Source organism: Pongo abelii, chromosome 13 (genome assembly GCF_028885655.2).
Source record: "Pongo abelii isolate AG06213 chromosome 13, NHGRI_mPonAbe1-v2.0_pri, whole genome shotgun sequence".
Classification (NCBI taxonomy): Eukaryota; Metazoa; Chordata; class Mammalia; order Primates; family Hominidae; genus Pongo; species Pongo abelii.
In genome coordinates, this window is record NC_071998.2 from 47,100,308 (window position 1) to 47,123,201 (window position 22,894).

Below are 22,894 nucleotides of genomic sequence, written 5' to 3' on the forward strand. Positions count from 1 at the left end.
GAACTATTTTTTTCTTTTTTTTTTTTTTGAGACAGAGTCTTTCTCTGTCACCCAGGCTGAGTGCAATGGCCCAATCTCAGCTCACTGCAACCTTGGCCTCCCAGGTTTAAGTGATTCTTCTGCATCAGCCTTCCAAGTAGCTGGGACTACAGGCCTGCACACCACACCCAGCTCATTTTTGTATTTTTAGTAGAGACAAGGTTTCACCATGATGGCCAGGCTGGTCCCAAACTCCTGACCTCATGATCTGCCCACCTTGGCTTCCCAAAGTACTGGGAATACAGGCAGGAGCCACTGCACCTGGCCTGCTTTATGAACTTTTATGCAATACAGATACAGAGTTTTCTTAAAAGAAGACAAGGTTAGACATTGCTAGTTTCACTTTTTTTTTGTATGTAAATGAATAATTCTTTTACCTTTAATTTCTTATTCTGATTCTGTTTGATTTATGTAGAATCTCCTCCATAACATTTTAATAAAATCTTCTGTTAACTTCATCAATAGTCACTCAAAAACAGTCATTTACTTTTTATCTAAACCATACACAGTTGAAAGAGGAAAACAATTTTGTTGAAAGTAGCTTTTGATTTTAAACTCTAAGAATAACAACCTGAAGTTAGTAGAATCTTCAATTTCAAAGTGACAATGTACAGCCAACTCTCTCCCAAAAGGTTTAATCCTTCTCCCTCTCTCTTTTTCATCTGCAATAAATAAATAATTGAAATCTGTCAGATACTACATATGAAAACTTCAGTTTCTGCAAAAATCAAGGTTTTTCCCTGGATGATTCTAAGAAATACATATGGCTAGAATTGGATATAAAGTTTCTTTCTAGAGACAGTTCTTGGGGGTAGACAGTGTGTGTGTGTGTTGATAGGATTGAAATTTAAATCAGATTACTCATTCCACTAGCATCCTGAATAAGTAACAGCAAGTCAAAGGGCTGTGTTTTAGTATTTTGGAAGTGGATAGAAGAGTTCAAAAGTGAGTAGGTTGGGGTTTCAAATTTTTAAAATATTTCACCTACTTTCAAACCTAGCGACAGAAAGAGGAGATGGGAACAAGATAGAATTGTCATAAAGAATCCTAAGGAGGAAATGACAACTATGTGAGGACACAGACTTTAAACTATTCTTAATATTCTTTCTGGTCACCAGTCAACCCGGTTTTTCTATCAGTATTCTGATAATTGCCCCTGGGGCTAATTAATTTGGAGGATATCCTATAATTCTGCCATTTCTCAACCACCATCATTAGAGTTGTTTAGAAAATAAACCAGAACTCTGACTGAGTGTGTCACCTCTTTCTCTTTCATAAATACCACTAAAGTTTGATCAGATTCCTGACCTACAGATAAACAAACAAATGAAAACAATATGAACACAAATGAACTCAAACAACAATGAAAACAGTAACAATAACAAAACAAAACTGCAAAGTTGGAGGTAGGGGAAGGAATGATGGAAAACAACTCCGACAACATTTTTTTAATAGTCATTTGCTTGATTTCTGGAAAAGTATGAAGAATAAAATACATTAACAAGCGTTGACGTATAATCTCAACTGTGTAGTAACATAAAAGAAGGAAAAATTGTCAATTCAGCCCAACAGCTCTCCTGGACTCGACCTCCTGCTGTAACTTTTATAAATCCTGTTAAAGGGCAAAAAGTCTTAATGGTAAAAACATTACTATAAATTCAGAAACATCTTTCTGATGAAAGTAACTTAATACTCATTATAGACAAAATTGGGAAATATAAAATACCAAAGGGTACGAAGTGGGAATGACAATAAAATGTAATACTACCATACAGAGATAAGCACTGCTAATATTTAATTTTATTTCCTTCCAGTGTCTTTAATTCTATTCATATTCTATTTACTAATTGAGTGCTGAACATGTACCATAGACAATTATACATTCTCTGCATGTATAAACTCATTAATTCTGTTCAAGAAACTTTTGAAATATAAATACTATAATTTTTCTCATTTTCATAAATAAACTAAGACAAAATATTTAGAGAATGGCAGAACTTTTTTAGACAGCTGCGGTACACATCCAATATTAAAAGTGGAGATAAAATTTTAAAATAAAACAGTAGTAAAAGAATAAAAAAATAGAAAACAACCTAGTCTAGATTAGCAGTTCTGACTTATGCTCCTGTTTAATCAAACTTGGTATATGGCCCCTAAGTTTAATTCAACCACAAATTTTTCTGTCATCCTACCACTTCCTTCTTCTTCTCCTCCTCCTCCTCCTCTGCCTCCTCCTCCTCCTTCTTCTTCCTCTTCTTCTTCTTCTTCCTCTTCCTCTTCTTTTTCTTTTTTAATTTGTAGAGTTTTCACCGTGTAGCGCAGGCTGGTCTGAAACTCCTGGGCTCAAGGGATCCGTACACCTTAGCCGCCCAAAGTGCTGGGATTACAGGCGTGAGCCACCATGCCCGACCAGTATTCTACTTTTCATCAGTACTATTCTCCATGGAGTTCCTTAGCATCATGAGTGCTATGATTTTGCCTTGTATTTGCTCTTTCTTTGTCTCTCTTGCCCTGACCTCCTCATGCATTCTTCAGCAACCTCTTCCACCAACATGCACATACATAAATACAGAAACATGCACATGCACACATTCATTCCCTTATAAATTTACACCTTCACCTGAGGTCTCCTTTCATCCTTGCTGGCTATATTTTGCACTTCAAAGGAGGTAGCTCTTCTCTCTCTGTGTGTGTGTGTGTGTAAAATAAATTATATACCTACAAGTATCGTATAATTCTTTGTAATTCTTTTCATGTAATTGCTTCCAAATCTATTTTGTGATCTTCTTCAGGGCAAAGATATAATTTTAGCACATCAGTGATACTCCATTTATAATTTATAAATAAACAGCTTTTTTGATCATTTGCTTTTGTTTTCTCAATTCAGTAAATACAGGCCAACAATGACAAATTATCAGTAGTTTGGGAATTATATCAATGTTCTCTTCAAAAGAGAAATGTTAAGGAAAACATAACAAATGAAAGTTTAATTAATTAGTAATTATTGGGAGGCTAGTATTTTTTGCCCAGATGTCTAGGCTATGAAAAGGCCTTTGTATGTAATTCCTAATCTTTTTTTTTTTTTTTTGAGACAGAGTCTCACTCTGTTAACCACATTGGAGTACAGTGGCACAATCTCAGCTCCCTGCAACCTCAGCCTCCAGGATTCAAGTGATTCTCTTGCCTCAGCCTCCCGAGTAGCTGGGATTACAGGTGCCCCCCACCATGCCTGACTAATTTTTGTATTTTTGGTAGAGACAGGATTTGTCCATGTTGGCCAGGCTAGTCTCGCACTCCTGACCTCAAGTGATCCGCCTGCCTCAGCCTCCGAATGTGCTGGGATTACAGGTGTGAGCCACTGCACCCAGCTGACCCTACTCAATTTTTATAATACTGGTCAATTTCCTATTCTTTTTATTATAATATTCATACTGCTATTATTAGTTATTTAATGGATTTTTACCATGTTATTAGTATATATGTGTGTGTAAATGCATATAATCCCTTTCAAACTAGCGTACTCAAACTGATTGTAAAGGGAAATTTTCTCTTTTTTTAAACTTTCAATCCATTGTGAAGCTAGCTAGAATTTTTCAATCAAATTGTAAGTCGTTTGAATTCACTCAGATACTTGGATTTATTAATATATTATTAATATAAAACAAGTAATGCCTACTATAGGCCAATGGATGTGGTCCTGTGCAACCAAGAAAATACAGAATAATACAGTAGATACCACTTCATGTGATTCAGACAAGGCTTAAAGACTTTTTAAAACCAGACTGGTTTACAGAACTAATAAATTTTGGGTTTAAACTCCAGTGACTTTTTCCTTTTTATATAAAATAATATTAAATTTAAATTTACATTATCTCTGTTTATTTTCCTTTCCCAAGTTGACTGGTGTCACAGTGCATTTTCTTTTTAATAACAGCTTAGATTAAGTAAATCTTTATTGTTTTTTACAGAAAAGTCATAATGCTATTAATAATGTTTTTGATATTATGGAAAAATATTTGAGGTTGTAAAAAGTTAATATGTCAGTTCTTGAGGTGTAGAAAAATATATTTGCAACTTACAAAAGAGGTATAAAAATCATCTTGTAAGGCAAAGATGTTATTTTTGAATTGTTCCTAAGAAACGTTTGCTTAGTTCATTTATTAAAATGATCCCTCAAGTTATTAATGATATTTAATATGAATAAATGAGATTTTATGTCACTGTGTTTGCTTAGAGTATCATTAAGATTTTTTTTTTAATCTACAGTAGTGGAAATTTAGTGAGCACTTTGTTATTGTTATATTTTGTTTTGAGTCTGGTTGTAAATCAGTAATTGAATTGTGTACAGAGTTTAACAGTTTAAACAGTCTTTAAAAGTAAATGAAACATTGGAAAAACATTAAGAGATTCTACTACATTTCTAAATATGAAATATATATATATAAAATGTATATACAAATATAATATGTATATATACGTATATAAAATATTTGTATATATTTAAATATGAAATATGTATATATAATCCTTTTAGAAAAAAATTATGTTGAGTAGCCTTAAGATGTTTAAGAAATTGAAGGGGCAGTTAACTATAATAGACTTATTTAAATAAAAGCAATTTTAAATTTGGTATTATTTTTTAAAATACAAAATTGCAAATAAATTGAAATTGATGGTAGTAAAATTGAAAATTTAACCTAAAACTCAAACCTCTTGCCAGTGTCCCTTGCAAAGGGACAATTACAAAGGTGTTTGTTGCAAGGTTTTGCTTTGCTTTTGTTTTCTTTTTTTTAACCCTAAAAGCTAGAAAACAATCTAAATATCTATCAATGATAATTTTCAAACAAAAGAGTATCATGTAGGGATTTAAAAGAATGAAGTAGATCTTTATATATCAATGTGGATAGATATGCAAAACAAGTTTGGTGAAGAGAAGATGCAGATTAATTCAAACAGAATAATGCAATTTGTAACAAAAATCAAAACACATTATGCAATCTTATACATTGCTTATGAAACGCATATCTAGTCATCCACATATAAGTTGTATATTGAAGAGATATGCATATAATTTTTTCATAGTATTTTCCAAATCCAAAGTCGATTTCTTAAAACATTTCTACAAAATAAAGTTGAGTTTGGGTTTGGATTTGGGTTCTGTTGTGGAGTAAAAATCATTTTGTTGAAATTCATTCACAAAATAATTGAAATCTAAAAATAATACCAGGTCATAATGAGTAAATTACTGAAAGGGGAAAAATGACTTTAGGGGTAACTCATCTTCAAGAAAGAGTCTGTAGTCAGATTGCTCACTGTGAACCTTTTCACACTTTGGATGCACTTCATAATCCAAAACAAGATGTCACCAGAAATGCTAATATTTGCCTTGGGCAATACGCTTGAGCAAGAGAAAATCTGATCCCCATGCTGAACTTGTGAAACACTGGAAAAACATATTTTGTATTATAACAAATAAACTAGACACACTATAAAAATTCCAATATTTGTGAAATGGTCCTTCAGGACAGAATCTCATCCTTTATGTTCCTGAGACAAGAAGCTTGGCTCTCATGAAGCATAAGCAATCTGCCTCTCAAACCCTGAGAGGATAGAGCTTATTTAAGATCTGCCAACAGCATATTGCTTGGACTATATTAGTTTTTGCTCTTCAGAGATGAGTGTTTCAACTCAAAGTAATATTTATTCCAAATACTACACTAAATATCTTTGCAGTCTTCAAATTGATTTTGAGAAGAATCCCTGTCTTAGACCCATCAGAATAACTTTTAGGTTAAAGGGAGCCTTGGGAATGAGGACAGACCAAGGTACTCCATTAAACAACATGACTTCAGAGGAAAACGGTTCAAATAACGAATTGGCTGCAATAAGGACAGTAAAAGAATTGCCTAAGACTCACAAGAGAAAACTGAGCCTGTGATAATGAAACTACTTTGTCTACTGCTATAAAACTGTTCAGTGCAATCCTCAGATCTCACTGCCCTTATTGCCAATAACAGGGTCAAAGAATGCCTGCTATAAAGAGTAAGTAATTTCTCAATTATGTTTTTATCAAACTTTGACACATATATGAAAGAACCTATAGAAAATATGAACACAGATTTTTTCAGTAAAGACACTTTAAGCCTTTACAAAATCTATATGATTGGACTTTTTCAATTGAAATATAATAACTGCATGTTTGGGTCATGCTCTTAATTAGAACTCTAGCTACATAAATCCCAGCTGAGCTGCTTTTGTTTCCAAATTGAGCTTTGAATAAAAAGATGTATTTGACTTCATTAGAGTAATCTCTAGACAGAAACACTACTCCAACTCTTCTAATAAATAAATTAGTAATAACAATAACATTTGAAAAAAATTATAATGGGTGTCTATCTTGCTATTTTGTAGGTGTACAAGTTTGTAAGAAAAGCATAAACATATGAATTTTAAAATAAATTTCTATTTTTTTCCAAAAGGATAGTTTTATTAATGGCCTAATATATGTAAAGTGCTTTCCCTACAAAAAGCAGTAAGTTTCAAAATGTCATTGTTGAGAAAGAAGAGAATTGCTAAGTTTCTAAAGATGTATTAATGATGGCAGACAATCAGGGTCTCATTTACTTTGCTGAGAAAAGGTTAATTGGAGAAAGATGCTCTAATGATCAAAACCAATAATGAATTTAACAATATGTGCACTGATTTCCTTCTCAGCCATTGGAACACTCATTATATGGAACCCCAGTAGTTTCTCCAGTTACTTTACCTGCCTGGATTTCCAAGACTTTCAGTCTGTTGAACTCACAACTTTATTGAACTTGTATTGCAGTCTTTAAATTTCTGTTAACAGTTTGTTTTGCCATTTCTTTTATCCAAATCAAGAATAGGACACGACTCATCCATCGTCAACTTTTATTTGAAAGTCTCTTTTTTTAAAAATAAGACTTTGAATCTCATGCTCTATTTTACTGCTCTAAGTGTAATGCTTGTAGAAAAAAGCTTCCTATTTTAATGGCCTGTTGGTTTAATTTTCCTTTCAGGAATTTATCTCAACAAGCACTTTGCTCAGGAATTTCTGAATTCCCTCCATTTGGCGGCACTTTTATTTTTTCTGAAGCAACGATGAATTATTGGTATTATCAAATGTAGTTTTAATATACATTTCTCCATCTTTAAGATTTCTCTTCTAAAATATCCAAGGCTTTTAAAAATTCAATCACATTATTTTTCACCTCTGACTTCCAGGTTCATTTTTTTATTTAAACATAAAATGTTTCATGTTCATGTTCTTATTTAAATCTATTTGTGTGTATATATGTGTGTGTACGTGTACACACACACATACACATTATACACATACACACACACTAATGAAGAAATTATTTATATAGCTATAGAATATCATAAGATTACTCTTTTTATGAGAATGAGTAAGACTCAGAAAGATACTTTCTTGTTCATTTGTCTTAAATACATTCTAGTATCCTGGTTGGAACACATTGACTAAGTATTATGTATTTATTTGCTTTTAGTAGAAGTTATTTGTTTAAAAATAACCTGGATACCACTTTAATTCTCATTTTAATTGTATTGTTCTTCAAATCCCATCCCAATTCTGGATTATGACAAACTATAATAATCTAAAATTAAGAGAATTCTTGTTAAGCAAATAAATAGGCCTTCAATCGCCTCATTTGGAGGAAAAAACTGTTGTTTTAGTTTTGTTAATAAATGATCAAAAGAGTACTTTCTGAAACTAATGCTGTGTATTTTATTCCTTTCATAATGGACTATGTGATTTAGTTGACATACAAAAAGTTAAACATACAATTTAGATTTTCTTACACCACAGTAAAAATCAGTCCTGCTGCTCTCTTATCCCTGTAGACGCCACTATTCAACATAAATTTAACATGTTTTAAATTTCAATTTGAGTAGGATGTCAAGTGAGTTGCCATCTTATATGCCATAAAATGCACATTTAATTTACGTGTAGACAAAAATGTTGATATTTCTGAAACGTAGTAAATATGTGATGTCTTTGTGTGGACTTAAAGTATGAGAGGTGTTCCGACTATGTATGATTTTTAATATCATTCATTTTCTTTTGACTATGTATGCAGTCATAATCAGCATTTCAATTACTGTCCTGGTGATAACATCATGCAAGTCTGTTCATTTTATCTTGTAGACTATGAGTACAACCAATTTTGACATTTGGATGAGCTTCACTGATTTTCACCTTGATCTTCTATTTTCAGACCCAGTGAAATATTAAGGAAAAGCACCAAGCACAGAGCTAAAGTAATTTTGCTTAAAGATTTTGCCTCAGTCCAGTCAGAGTCCTGGAACAGTTCCACATTACCCCCTGTTTGAGGAAGAAAGAAGGAGAGAAAGAATATATGTCATTCGTTATTTGAAAAACATTGTCTTAAATAGATGGAATATCAAATACATATTTTAAAAGGCCAGGAATATATCATAGCTAATAGCAACTCCATTTTTTCTTATCTTATGTGTAGTTTGCATTCAAATATCAATGAAGCATTCCTGAAAAATGTACAGGACAATAACTTTTAGGCAATCATATCAGTGTGGCTTTTATAATAATGAGGAAATCAGAGTAATTCAATCAAAGCATCTTGTTATTTTTTCATGGCAATTAGAGATACATCATATATTTTGAATTTCTCTGCCTAGCACAATACCTGGGAAATGGATGCATTCTACAAATGTTAGTTTCAATGAGTCAATAAATTCTCTGCCATAGAAGATATTAAATGCAGATTTCTTTTAAATGCACTCTCATTGTGGAAGCGTTGGAGGTCTCTGAGCACAAATCTCCTCTTTAGAACACACACTGCTCCTTTACTATAAGTGGCACTGCATTAGTGACACATTTATTTTTCTTTTTGGTTACGATACATAACCAGGATTACTAATAAATCTTTCATTAGTTTACCCTCATTCCAGTTTTGGCATGTTTGCTCTTGCAGATCCCTGTACTGACAGTAATAAGTCTAATTGTGCTGAACGATTCTGATATTTGTTTGTCACTTGTTTTGTCATTTGTTTTTCATATGTTTTGTTCACTTTTTACAAAGCACATTCATGTGTAATTTTGAAAATCATTTTTAGGTATACACAGCAAATGTTAACATTCACATTGTAAAATAATTCAAACTTAAACAACATTACAGTTCCACTCGGCTGCTTCCACAATTCAAGATACTTCTAAAAGGATAATCCTTTTATCAATTTTGAGTGAATATTTGTATGCATTTACATACATAATGAACATCTATAAAGATAGTTTTCATTATATATTGCTTATTTTTTAAAGTCCTATTATTGATTATCTAAACAGTGTTAGCTTGTAGCTATATTTTGGCTTTTCGGGTTCATGAATGCTCATATATATGTATGCATATATATGTATATTTACTTATATATTTATAACAATTATTCTGCCTTGGTGATACCAAATTCATATTCTCTTAAATAGATGTATAATACTCTTTAGTACACATTAACAGTTGTCCTTTTCAGTCTCTCTTTTTTTTTTTTTATTTTTTATTTTTTTTTTTATTTTTTATTTTTTAAAATCTTTTTTTTTTTCTTTTTTTTTGTAGTTTTCTTTTTTTCTTTATTTTATTTATTTTTTTTCTTTTATTATTATTATTATTATTATTATACTTTAGGTTTTATGGTACATGTGCACAATGTGCAGGTAAGTTACATATGTATACATGTGCCATGCTGGTGCGCTGCACCCACCAACTCGTCATCTAGCATTAGGTATATCTCCCAATGCTATCCCTCCCCCCTCCCCCCACCCCACAACAGTCCCCAGAGTGTGATGTTCCCCTTCCTGTGTCCATGTGTTCTCATTGTTCAATTCCCACCTATGAGTGAGAATATGCGGTGTTTGGTTTTTTGTTCTTGCGATAGTTTACTGAGAATGATGATTTCCAATTTCATCCATGTCCCTACAAAGGACGTGAACTCATCATTTTTTATGGCTGCATAGTATTCCATGGTGTATATGTGCCACATTTTCTTAATCCAGTCTATCATTGTTGGACATTTGGGTTGGTTCCAAGTCTTTGCTATTGTGAATAATGCCGCAATAAACATACGTGTGCATGTGTCTTTATAGCAGCATGATTTATAGTCCTTTGGGTATATACCCAGTAATGGGATGGCTGGGTCGAATGGAATTTCTAGTTCTAGATCCCTGAGGAATCGCCACACTGACTTCCACAAGGGTTGAACTAGTTTACAGTCCCACCAACAGTGTAAAAGTGTTCCTATTTCTCCACATCCTCTCCAGCACCTGTTGTTTCCTGACTTTTTAATGATTGCCATTCTAACTGGTGTGAGATGGTATCTCATTGTGGTTTTGATTTGCATTTCTCTGATAGCCAGTGATGGTGAGCATTTTTTCATGTGTTTTTTGGCTGCATCAATGTCTTCTTTTGAGAAGTGTCTGTTCATGTCCTTTGCCCACTTTTTGATGGGGTTGTTTGTTTTTTTCTTGTAAATTTGTTGGAGTTCATTGTAGATTCTGGATATTAGCCCTTTGTCAGATGAGTAGGTTGCGAAAATTTTCTCCCATTTTGTAGGTTGCCTGTTCACTCTGATGGTAGTTTCTTTTGCTGTGCAGAAGCTCTTGAGTTTAATTAGATCCCATTTGTCAATTTTGGCTTTTGTTGCCATTGCTTTTGGTGTTTTAGACATGAAGTCCTTGCCCATGCCTATGTCCTGAATGGTAATGCCTAGGTTTTCTTCTAGGGTTTTTATGGTTTTAGGTCTAACATTTAAGTCTTTAATCCATCTTGAATTGATTTTTGTATAAGGTGTAAGGAAGGGATCCAGTTTCAGCTTTCTACATATGGCTAGCCAGTTTTCCCAGCACCATTTATTAAATAGGGAATCCTTTCCCCATTTCTTGTTTTTGTCAGGTTTGTCAAAGATCAGATACTTGTAGATATGTGGCATTATTTCTGACGGCTCTGTTCTGTTCCATTGATCTATATCTCTGTTTTGGTACCAGTACCATGCTGTTTTGGTTACTGTAGCCTTGTAGTATAGTTTGAAGTCAGGTAGTGTGATGCCTCCAGCTTTGTTCTTTTGGCTTAGGATTGACTTGGCGATGCGGGCTCTTTTTTGGTTCCATATGAACTTTAAAGTAGTTTTTTCCAATTCTGTGAAGAAAGTCATTGGTAGTTTGATGGGGATGGCATTGAATCTGTAAATTACCTTGGGAAGGATGGCCATTTTCATGATATTGATTCTTCCTACCCATGAGCATGGAATGTTCTTCCATTTGTTTGTATCCTCTTTTATTTCCTTGAGCAGTGGTTTGTAGTTCTCCTTGAAGAGGTCTTTCACATCCCTTGTAAGTTGGATTCCTAGGTATTTTATTCTCTTTGAAGCAATTGTGAATGGGAGTTCACTCATGATTTGGCTCTCTGTTTGTCTGTTATTGATGTATAAGAATGCTTGTGATTTTTGCACATTGATTTTGTATCCTGAGACTTTGCTGAAGTTGCTTATCAGCTTAAGGAGATTTTGGGCTGAGACAATGGGGTTTTCTAGATATACTATCATGTCATCTGCAAACAGGGACAATTTGACTTCCTCTTTTCCTAATTGAATACCCTTGATTTCCTTCTCCTGCCTAATTGCCCTGGCCAGAACTTCCAACACTATGTTGAATAGAAGTGGTGAGAGAGGGCATCCCTGTCTTGTGCCAGTTTTCAAAGGGAATGCTTCCAGTTTTTGCCCATTCAGTACGATATTGGCTGTGGGTTTGTCATAAATAGCTCTTATTATTTTGAGATACGTCCCATCAATTCCTAATTTATTGAGAGTTTTTAGCATGAAGAGTTGTTGAATTTTGTCAAAGGCCTTTTCTGCATCTATTGAGATAATCATGTGGTTTTTGTCTTTCATTCTGTTTATATGCTGGATTACATTTATTGATTTGCGTATATTGAACCAGCCTTGCATCCCAGGGATGAAGCCCACTTGATCATGGTGGATAAGCTTTTTGATGTGCTGCTGGATTCGATTTGCCAGTATTTTATTGAGGATTTTTGCATCAATGTTCATCAAGGATATTGGTCTAAAATTCTCTTTTTTTGTTGTGTCTCTGCCAGGCTTTGGTATCAGGATGATGCTGGCCTCATAAAATGAGTTAGGGAGGATTCCCTCTTTTTCTATTGATTGGAATAGTTTCAGAAGGAATGGTACCAGCTCCTCCTTGTACCTCTGGTAGAATTCGGCTGTGAATCCATCTGGACCTGGACTTTTTTTGGTTGGTAAGCTATTGATTATTGCCACAATTTCAGCTCCTGTTATTGGTCTATTCAGAGATTCAACTTCTTCCTGGTTTAGTCTTGGGAGGGTGTATGTGTTGAGGAATTTATCCATTTCTTCTAGATTTTCTAGTTTATTTGCATAGAGGTGTTTGTAATATTCTCTGATGGTAGTTTGTATTTCTGTGGGATCGGTGGTGATATCCCCTTTATCATTTTTTATTGCATCTATTTGATTCTTCTCTCTTTTTTTCTTTATTAGTCTTGCTAGCGGTCTATCAATTTTGTTGATCCTTTCAAAAAACCAGCTCCTGGATTCATTAATTTTTTGAAGGGTTTTTTGTGTCTCTATTTCCTTCAGTTCTGCTCTGATTTTACTTATTTCTTGCCTTCTGCTAGCTTTTGAATGTGTTTGCTCTTGCTTTTCTAGTTCTTTTAATTGTGATGTTAGGGTGTCAATTTTGGATCTTTCCTGCTTTCTCTTGTGGGCATTTAGTGCTATAAATTTCCCTCTACACACTGCTTTGAATGCATCCCAGAGATTCTGGTATGTTGTGTCTTGGTTCTCGTTGGTTTCAAAGAACATCTTTATTTCTACCTTCATTTCGTTATGTACCCAGTAGTCATTCAGGAGCAGGTTGTTCAGTTTCCACGTAGTTGAGCGGTTTTGAGTGAGTTTCTTAATCCTGAGTTCTAGCTTGATTGCACTGTGATCTGAGAGACAGTTTGTTACAATTTCTGTTCTTTTACATTTATTGAGGAGAGCTTTACTTCCAAGTATATGGTCAATTTTGGAATAGGTGTGGTGTGGTGCTGAAAAAAATGTATATTCTGTTGATTTGGGGTGGAGAGTTCTGTAGATGTCTATTAGGTCTGCTTGGTGCAGAGCTGAGTTCAATTCCTGGGTATCCTTGTTGACTTTCTGTCTCGTTGATCTGTCTAATGTTGATAGTGGGGTGTTAAAGTCTCCCATTATTAATGTGTGGGAGTCTAAGTCTCTTTGTAGGTCACTCAGGACTTGCTTTATGAATCTGGGTGCTCCTGTATTGGGTGCATATATATTTAGGATAGTTAGCTCTTCTTGTTGAATTAATCCCTTTACCATTATGTAATGGCCTTCTTTGTCTCTTTTGATCTTTGTTGGTTTAAAGTCTGTTTTATCAGAGACTAGGATTGCAACCCCTGCCTTTTTTTGTTTTCCATTTGCTTGGTAGATCTTCCTCCATCCTTTTATTTTGAGCCTATGTGTGTCTCTGCACGTGAGATGGGTTTCCTGAATACAGCACACTGATGGGTCTTGAGTCTTTATCCAGTTTGCCAGTCTGTGTCTTTTAATTGGAGCATTTAGTCCATTTACATTTAAAGTTAATATTGTTATGTGTGAATTTGATCCTGTCATTATGATGTTAGCTGGATATTTTTCTCGTTAGTTGATGCAGTCTCTTCCTAGTCTCGATGTTCTTTACATTTCGGTATGATTTTGCAGTGGCTGGTACCGGTTGTGCCTTTCCATGTTTAGCGCTTCCTTCAGGAGCTCTTTTAGGGCAGGCCTGGTGGTGACAAAATCTCTCAGCATTTGCTTGTCTGTAAAGTATTTTATTTCTCCTTCACTTATGAAGCTTAGTTTGGCAGGATATGAAATTCTGGGTTGAAAATTCTTTTCTTTAAGAATGTTGAATATTGGCCCCCACTCTCTTCTGGCTTGTAGGGTTTCTGCCGAGAGATCCGCTGTTAGTCTGATGGGCTTCCCTTTGATGGTAACCCGACCTTTCTCTCTGGCTGCCCTTAACATTTTTTCCTTCATTTCAACTTTGGTGAATCTGACAATTATGTGTCTTGGAGTTGCTCTTCTCGAGGAGTATCTTTGTGGCGTTCTCTGTATTTCCTGAATCTGAATGTTGGCCTGCCTTGCTAGATTGGGGAAGTTCTCCTGGATAATATCCTGCAGAGTGTTTTCCAACTTGGTTCCATTCTCCCCGTCACTTTCAGGTACACCAATCAGACGTAGATTTGGTCTTTTCACATAGTCCCACATTTCTTGGAGGCTTTGCTCGTTTCTTTTTATTCTTTTTTCTCTAAACTTCCCTTCTCGCTTCATTTCATTCATTTCATCTTCCAGGGCTGATACCCTTTCTTCCATTTGATCGCATCGGCTCCTGAGGCTTCTGCATTCTTCACGTAGTTCTCGAGCCTTGGTTTTCAGCTCCATCAGCTCCTTTAAGCACTTCTCTGTATTGGTTATTCTAGTTATACATTCTTCTAAATTTTTTTCAAAGTTTTCAACTTCTTTGCCTTTGGTTTGAATATCCTCCCGTAGCTCGGAGTAATTTCATCGTCTGAAGCCTTCTTCTCTCAGCTCGTCAAAGTCATTCTCCGTCAAGCTTTGTTCCGTTGCTGGTGAGGAACTGCGTTCCTTTGGAGGAGGAGAGGTACTCCATTGGATAATCTCACACTTCTTTGGTAGCCATAGGAAGCAAGAGAGTGTCTTGGAGACAAGAAGATTCTGCCATGATCAGCCACAACTATGCTAGGTTAATTTGAAAGCTATGCTAGGGAGTGAATTTCCTGGCCTCCTAGACTAAATAAAATTCCTCACATCAGGAAATAGAATTCATGAAAAAAAAAACAATTCTGCTAATACTTTCTTTATTCTGACTGGCAAATAGATCAGTGGGAGAAACGACAGGACTCCCACGTTTTAATTTTTTGAAATATAGCCTTGGAATTATTTGTTTAAAAGAAACTCCAAATCCTTTATACTTAGTTCCATCCTTTTAACCTAACTAAGATTTCAGTCAATATCCTTTGCAATGATTTGAAAAACCTTCAGTGTGGCCTTATAGTGTTACCTGATTCAAGCACAAACTAGTTTTGTAAATTTGCTGTTTTGTATTACATAATATGGAAAGCAGTTGTTTCCTCAGCTATGTGTTTGATAGCTGCATAGCCTGTCATTTGTGATAAAAGCGCTACTAATTATTTGCCTTCCATGGGTATGAAAACAATATTCTTCTTCTATCCAAATTACATATAGAACTAGGTGTTTACATACAAACATATCAGTGGGTAATAAACTGACCCATTTTTTCATTGCTCTTGGATTTTCTGCCACAGCTTTGTTGAGGCATATCTGACATACAATAAACTGTACATATGTAAAGAGTTATAATTTGGTAAGTTTTGATGAAGGAATATACCTGTGAAAACCTTGCCACAATCAAGATAGTGAACATATGAAAAGTGAGCACAAATTCCCAGGGCAAGATATACAATTTGCAGTAACCAGTGCATAGCAAAAATGTGGGATCCCTGCGGGGTGCAGGGAAGTCAATCTCCTCTTACTACGGGTTCACAGTCCCTTAGTCCCATCTCGGTGGTCCGGACACCTCCAAGGAATGCGACCTCTATCCTGCAACATGCTCTATTCCTGGATCTGGATAGCTAAGAGATCCCCTATGGTTCGCCTGTCAAATGTGCTGAGGTGCTGCCAACCAAAAGCAGAGTGGTCTTCTCTTTACCCTTCCCTAAGACGCCTCTGGGCCACACCGGCCCTCCCTCTCCCCTCTCTGCCCACGCACGCAGGCTCCCACAGGGGCAGAGGGATGCAGCAGCACTGCATACAGCCTCCCTGCCCAAGCAACCTGGTCTCCACTACTGATTAAAGGTGGCAGTGGTCCTAGGGTAGGGTCCCAAGGTGCCAGAGTTCATGAGAGGGCAGCCAAGAACCCGTCCTAGTAGCAGTAGAGGGTGGTATCAGGAGGCCCCGTGTGAGCCAAGGCTCCAAACTCCTACCACATGTTCAGTTGTCACACGTTTCGTTTTATGATTCCATTTATAAAACAAAAACTCAAAGATAAAATAAGAATTTCAAGAGGGTTACAGCATCCCATTAAACCCCAAGCACAGGGAAGGTCTGAGCACGGGTTCTGTGCATCCATAATGGTTGTCGTTCCATGAGGCCAACTCTGCATTTCCCTTTGTGATCCCTTCTTACCGCTTGTCGGCCTTTTGGCTAAGATCCAGTGTAATTCCTTCTTTCTCCCTTCTCCCAGCAATTGCCCGTTTCTCTATCGACAGTGAATTGCATTTTCTAGAATTTCATATGCATTGATTTTATAGGACATATTCTTTTAGGTCTGGCTTCTTCCACTCAGCATAATTATTTTGAGTTTCATCCATGATGTTGTACGTATCATTTATTATTACTGCTGAGCAATGTTCTACTGGATTTATATACCTGACCTGTTGATGAGCATTCATTGTTTGTTTTCCAACTTATTAGCTATTACTAGAAAAGCTGCAATGACTATGGGTATGCAAGTCTTTTTAACAACATATATGTGTGTATATATATATATATATATAGTTTTTTTTTTAAAGGATACCTAGAAGAGTGACTGGATCATATGTGATGTATTCGCCAAAATTTTTAAAAAATTGCCAAACTGAATTTCAATGTGATTGTATCATTTTATATTCCTACCAGGAGTGTATAAGAATTCTAGTTCCTACATTTCCTCCATGGTGATTTAATATGGCCAAACTTTTAAATCTTAACTATTATAATAAATGGGTAGGCATATATTATTTTTTAAATTTGCATTTCTGTAAACACTAATGATGTTCAGCTTATTTACAAATCTGTGCTATTGATATATTCATCTTGTGTCTGTTTTATTTTCTCATCCTCATATTTATTAGGTAGCTTGTTTTATTATTGCATTTTGAGAATTCATTATACATTATGGATACAATTCCATTTTCTGCACTCTGTGGTTTGTGTTTTCCTTCTTTTAAGAGTGTATTATGGAGAGCAGACATTTTACATTTTAATGAAATTTAATTAATCTTTTTCTTCTTTTATAAATTGTGTTTTTGATGTTCAAACTAAGCTACTTTTTTAAACCAATAGCTGTAAAGATTTTCTTTTAGAATTTTTACAGGTTTAGGCTTTACATTTAAGTAAATTACTGATTCACTTTTAGTTAATTATTATATAATATGTGAGATAGGAATCAAAAGTGTATTGTTTATACGTATCTCCAACTTTCCTAGTACGATTTATTAAAAATATCCTTTCTCTTCTGAAATCTCTTTGTATTTTGATGTAAAATCAGTTTACATACACATGATTTGGTCTATTTCTGGCCTCTCTATTAGGTTCTATTGATTTACTAGTGTATTTTTATGACACTACCACACTATCTTGATTGTTGTAGTCTTATACCATACGGTGTTAGTCTTCCAATTTTGTTCTTTTTCAGTGTTTTAACCATTGTATGTCTTTTGCATTTCCATGTGAATTTTAGAATCAGCTTGTCAATTATATTAGAAAAAGCTGGTAAAAATTATATTAGATTTTGTTGAAGCTATATATCAATCTGAGATATATATCAGTATATCAAGATATCAATTCTACATCTTAACAATATGAAGACTTTTAAACACATGAACAAGGTATTTTTTTTAATGTTTCATTTCTCTCAGGACTCTTTATGGTTTTCAGTGTGTATTTTTAGTTGTATTGAATTCGTGGATCTTTTGTTGGATCAATCCCTTTGAAGGTGTATTTTATACTATTTTAAATTGTATAGGTGTTTTTGTTTGAATTTCTGATTGTTAGTATACAAAAACTCAATAGATTGTACTGTATTTATTTTAGAACCTGCAATATCTAAACTTATTTTAGAAGCTGCTTCTGTTTATTTGCTTTGATTTGCTTTTTGTAAACTCCACAGAATTTTTTGAAAAAAGAATAAATTCATATGAGAATTAAATTTTAATTTTTCATCTCTAAACTGGATGCCTATTATAATTATTATTATTATATTATTGGCTAATTGCATGACTAGAACTTCCAGTTCAATACTGAATAGAAGTGGTGAGACCTCACATCTCCACTGTTGTCCTGATATGTGGAAGAAAGTATTCAGTGTTTCACCATTAAATACAATATTTTTTGTCAGGATTTCATAGATGCCCTTGATCAGTTTGTGATGTTTTCTGTTTCTACTTTGCTTAAAGTTTCTATCAGAAATAAAATTTGTGTTTTTCCAAATGCTTTCTATGTGTCTATAAGAGATGATCAATTGTTGTTTCTTCCTTAATCTGTTAATGCAGTGAATTACATTGATTGATGCTTATATATTAAAACAGTCTTAAATTGCTGACTTAACTGTTCATAGTCATTTTTCATTATCCTTTTAACATATGGTTGTATATGATTTGCTAATATTTTGTTTAGAATTCTTGTATCTGTATTCACAAAGAATATGTATCTGTACTTTTCTTTTTATGCTTTTGCTTTATTTTGCTACCTATTTTCTAGCCTCAAAGAATAAGCTGAAAATTAATTCCGCCTCTTCATTTTTGGGAAAAGTTAATAAATAATTAATATTTTTAATGTATTATAAAATTCCCTGTGACTGTATCTAAGTTTAGAGGTTACTTTGTTACAATATTTTATATCACCAATTTAGGTTTTTTAATTGTAAGTAGCTATTTAGGTTATCTACTTCTTCTTGAATGAGCTTTGGTAGTATGCATCTTTCAGGATATTTGTCCACTTCTCATAAGTTGCTGAGATTATTGACAATCAGTTGTTCATAATGTTACCATGTCTGTCTTTTAATATATATACATAATCTGTGGTGGTGTCACCTCTCTTGTTCCTGCTATTAGTAAGGTGTGATCTTCTCTCTTTTTTCTTAATCTGTTAGATTAGAAATGTATCATTTTTATTGATCTTTTCAAAGGGATGCCTTTTGTTTCATTGATTTTCTTTATTATTTCATGCATTCTAATCATTGATTTGCACCCACATTATTATTATTTATTTTATTTTGAACTTTATTTTCTCTTAGTTTTCTAATTTTATTAGGCAATTTGCTGATGTTATTAATTTGAGACCTTTCCTTTTCTAATGTAGGTGTTTCATACTATGCATTTACCTCAATGTTCCTTTTTTAATTTTTGTATTTTTTGTAGAGACAGGATTTCACCATGTTGCCCAGGCTGGTCTCCAGTTCCTGGGCTCAAGTAATCCGCTTGCCTTGGCCTCCCAAAGTGCTGGGATGATAGGCCACCTCCCTGACCTCAATGCTTCTTGAATGGCTTTATGCAAATTTTGAAATGATATGTCTTTGTTTGCAATCAGGGTAAAATACTCTCCAATTTGATTCTTTTTTTAAGCTATAAATGTTTTTAGAAGTCTATTATTTATGTTTCAAGCATTTGAACATTTTTTTCTGGTATTGATTACTACTTAAATTCCATACTGCTCTGAGAACATACTTTGTATGAGCTGAATTATTTTGAATGTATTTAGACTTGTCTTGTGGTCCAGAGTAAGCCTATCATATTAAATGTTTCATGTGCACTTAAAAAGAATGTTTATTCTGCTGTTGTTGGATAGAGCATTCTGTAAATGTCATCTCTGATTATAACTCTGAAATTTCTATTTTTCCTAACTTCTATAAGTATTTTTTTAGGTATTTTTAAACTTTGTTATAAGGTGCGTAAGTGTTTGTGACTGTTATGCTGTCTTGATAAGTAAACTCCTTTATCATTATAAAATGCCTTTCCTTATTCCTGGTAATATGCTTTACTCAGAAAACGACCTTATCTGATAGCGATAGACACACTCCAAGTTACCTTTTATTAGTGTTACTTGACATATCTTTTTGCATAATTTAATTTTAACATCTGTGAGTCTTTATGTTTGAAACATATTTAAGTAGCAGGTAGCTGATTATTGTTTGTTATTTAATTGACAATCTCTGCTTTTTAATTGTATTATTTGTACCAGTTACATTTACTATGATTATTGATATGCTTAGAATTAATCTATAATCATGATATTTGTGTTTTATTTTTCTTTACTTCTTTCTCCTTTACTTTCTTACTTTGCATTCCTTTAGATTGAGTAATTATGATACAACTTTATCTTCTTTATTGGCTTATTAGTGATAACTATTTTTTGTTACAATAGTGACTAGTCAAAAATTTATAACAACTACTTTGAAATTTTCCTAGTCCCCTCTCAGAAGTGATACCACTTCACATATAGCACAACAACCATACAAGTATATACTTCCTTTTTCCCCTCTTGCCCTTTATATATAATTGGTATACATTTTGTTTTTCATCTGTTACTTCATATGTCACATTACATTTTTATCATTTTTGTTTAAACAATTATCTTCCAGAGATATTTACGTAACAAGAAAAACACTCTCCTGTATTTTGCCTTATAGACACTAACTAATTCCAGCATTTTTTTGTTCCCTCATGTTGATTCATATTTCTCCCTGCTATCATTTTCCTTTATGAACGACTTCCTTAAACATTTCTTGGGTCTTCTGGAGATAAATTACTTTGAGTTTTGGAAAAAGTGTAGTTTGTCTCCAATCTGGAAAGATATTTGCTTTGGGCATAAAATTCTGGGTTGATATTTATCTATTTATTTTAAATTTAGGGCATATGTGCAGATTTGCTATTTAAGTAAATTGTGTGTCATAGGGGTTTTGTGTACAGATTATTTCATCACGGAGGTAATAAGCATAGTACCTGATAGGTAGTTTTCGATCTTCACTCTCCACCCACGCTTCACTTTCAAGTAGGCTCCGGTGTCTGTTGTTCCTTTCTTTGTGTTCATATGTACTCAGTGTTCAGCTCCCACTTACGAGTGAGAACATGCGGCATTTGGTTTGCTTTTCTTGTGTTTGTTTGCTTAGGATAATGGCCTCCAGCTCCAACCATGCTGCAGCAAAGGAGATGATATTTAGTTTTTAAAAATATTTTAGAAATCTTATTCCATTATCTTTTTGCTTGCATTCTTGCTTCTGAGAGCAAAGAAACCAGTGCAAGTCCTAAAACCTCAAAAGTAAGGAAGCCAACAGTGCAGCCTTCAGTCTGCATTGGTGTAAGTGCAAGACCACTGGTGTAAGACCAAGAGTCAAAAAGCTGAAGAACTTGGAATCTGATGTTTGAGGGCAGGAAGCATCCAGCACAAGAGAAAGATGAAGGCCAGAAGACTCAGCAAGTCTACTCTTTCCACCCTCTTCTGCCTTCTTTATTCTAGCCATGCTGGCAACTGATTAGATTGTACCCACCCAGATTGAGGGTGGGTCTGCCTCTCTCAGTCCACTAACTCAAATGTTAATCTCCTTTTGCAACACCTTCACAGACACGCTCAGGAACAATAGTTTGCATCCTTCAATCCAATAAAATCGACAGTCAATCATCACAGCATAGTTGTAAAACTTTTTAACAAGATGCTAGCAAACCAAATTCAGCAGTTCATTAAGAGTCATTTACATGATTAAATGGGATTTATTACAGGAATGTAAGGATACTTACACATACACAAGCCGGTAAATGTGATGCACCACATTTACAGAATGGAGGAACAAAAATCATATGATCATCTCAATAAATACACACATGCACAAAGAATTTGATAAAATTCAACATTCTTTCATCATGAAAACTCTCAGCAAATTACTTATAGAATAAACGTACCTCAACATATTAAAGGCCATATAGTACAAGCCTACAAGTAACATCATACTCAATGGTGAAAAAAGTTAAAAGCTTTTCCTCTAAGATCAGGAACAACACAAGGATTCCCACTTCTATTCAACATAGTAATAGAAGTACTTGTCAGAGTGATTAGGTTAAAAAAGAAATAAAGGCATTCAGGCCAGGCATGGTGGCTCATGCTTGTAATCCCAGCACTTTGGGAGGCCAAGGCGGTAGATCACCTGAGGTCAGGAGTTGGACACCAGCCTAGCCGATACAGTGAAACCCTGTCTCTACTAAAAATACAAAAATTAGCCAGGTGTGGTGGCATGCACCTGTAATCTCATCTATGTGGGAGGGTGAAGCAGGAGAATCACTTGAAACTGGGAGGAGAAGGTTGCAGTGAGCTGAGGTCATGCCTCTGCACTCCAGCCAGGGTGACAGAGTGAGACTCCACTCAAAAACAAAAAACAAAACAAAACAAAAAGAGGGATTAAGGCATTCAAATCAGAAAGGAAGAAGTTAAATGTGTGTGGGTGGGGGCAGGCATGGTGGTATATTTCTGACATTAAAAAAGAAGGAAGTCCATTTGCAACAACATGGATGAAACTGAGGACTTTTTACTAAGTGAAATAAGTCAAAGAAAGAGAAATACTGTATGATCTCACTTACGTTATATGTGAACTCTAAAAAAAATTAAACTCATAGATACAGAAAGCAGAATGGTAGCTGCCAACAAATGTCTTTTCTCCATATATGTGTTAAACTTCAGCTTAACTTCAGGCTTGAGAGCCAACCATATTCTATGTGACTGCAAATAAGAAAATACACTGAATTGTTAAAATGAACCTTCCCCAAATGCACTATTATAGAGTTATTTCAATTTTGTGCCTAACCTAAAAGGGTTATTAAACAAATATTCATAAGTCAAAATGGGTGAATATTATCGTTAGGAAAGATTCTGGCACCGTAACATGTTCAGTATAAATAAGTGCAATGTTGAATTCACA

General features: G+C 34.4%; 1 long non-coding RNA gene across 4 annotated transcripts in view; it reads right to left on the minus strand.

Annotated features, from left to right (window-relative positions):
- Positions 1-374: 374 nt before the first annotated feature.
- The window catches only part of LOC129047728 (uncharacterized), a 37,568-nt gene continuing 15,048 nt past the window's right edge, over positions 375-22,894 (minus strand). For 2 of the 4 annotated variants that reach the window (XR_008509487.2, XR_008509486.2), the window contains 2 exons: positions 20,931-21,123; positions 7,014-8,407 (listed from right to left, as the gene is read on the minus strand). This is a non-coding gene — a long non-coding RNA (uncharacterized LOC129047728). Of the gene's footprint in view, positions 702-7,013; positions 8,408-20,930; positions 21,124-22,894 lie in introns of those variants that run through there. The other 2 variants (XR_008509489.2, XR_008509488.2) reach the window with 2 other exon arrangements.